Raw genomic sequence first — 903 nt, forward strand, 5'->3', positions numbered from 1 at the left:
GGTAAGATGATGTTATCTTTAGAGAGAGATAATTGTGCTTTCTCTCTCTTTATTTTCTTTTCTTTGTGATCTGAATCTAAATAATGTTGGCGGTTTGACGTATAAGACAGACTAAATTGTTAGGAACTGTAGAGAGAAGAAGCGAAAGGAAGCAAGACGTCGAGAACGGCACACGATATATATGGTCTCTCCACGGTGTATGCCTCGGTCTGGGAGCGGGGCCCACTCAGACGAGCGTGTGGTGTAGGATGGGTGGGGAGGGTCTGGTGTGCTTTATGTATCTTGCGTAGAACGAGGCCCACTCAGACGAGGGTGTGGTGTATGGTGGGTGGGAGACGGTCGGGTGTGCTTTATGTATCTTGCATATCTATCATTTCAATATTTGAAATAGTTTTTGTTTACTCCTCTAAATTTCATTATAACATACAAATTCATACATTTTCATTTAAATTTTATATATTATCCTTGCGAATTTTGAAAAAAAATGTTGCCTTGTACAATATATACATCCCACTAAATATTGAGACTCTATGAGTTACAAATATAAAAACCTAAGATAAATTAATATCTATGGTATCATAGTCAAGTAAAACGATTTTCACAGGGGTACCAATGTCAATTAAAATTTCAATAATTTTTTTCCTATATTTTTATATATATTCAGCTTCCATTTTATTTCTTGTGGAATGAGGATACTATTTATGTATATTAGGATAAATTCCATTGTCACCAAAGTGGATATATCCCCCAATTGTATTGACACCATTGATAATTTACAGTTATTGATTCTTGGTATTGGATTGGAATTAAAATGATTTATTGCCCCATGCAACTTGTATTCATGTCTTCTTCTGTTTTCACCCAGTCATATTGTAATTGTACAAGCAGAGAGTTATTACATAT

The sequence above is a fragment of the Musa acuminata genome, chromosome BXJ1-6 (genome assembly GCF_036884655.1).
Source record: "Musa acuminata AAA Group cultivar baxijiao chromosome BXJ1-6, Cavendish_Baxijiao_AAA, whole genome shotgun sequence".
Classification (NCBI taxonomy): Eukaryota; Viridiplantae; Streptophyta; class Magnoliopsida; order Zingiberales; family Musaceae; genus Musa; species Musa acuminata.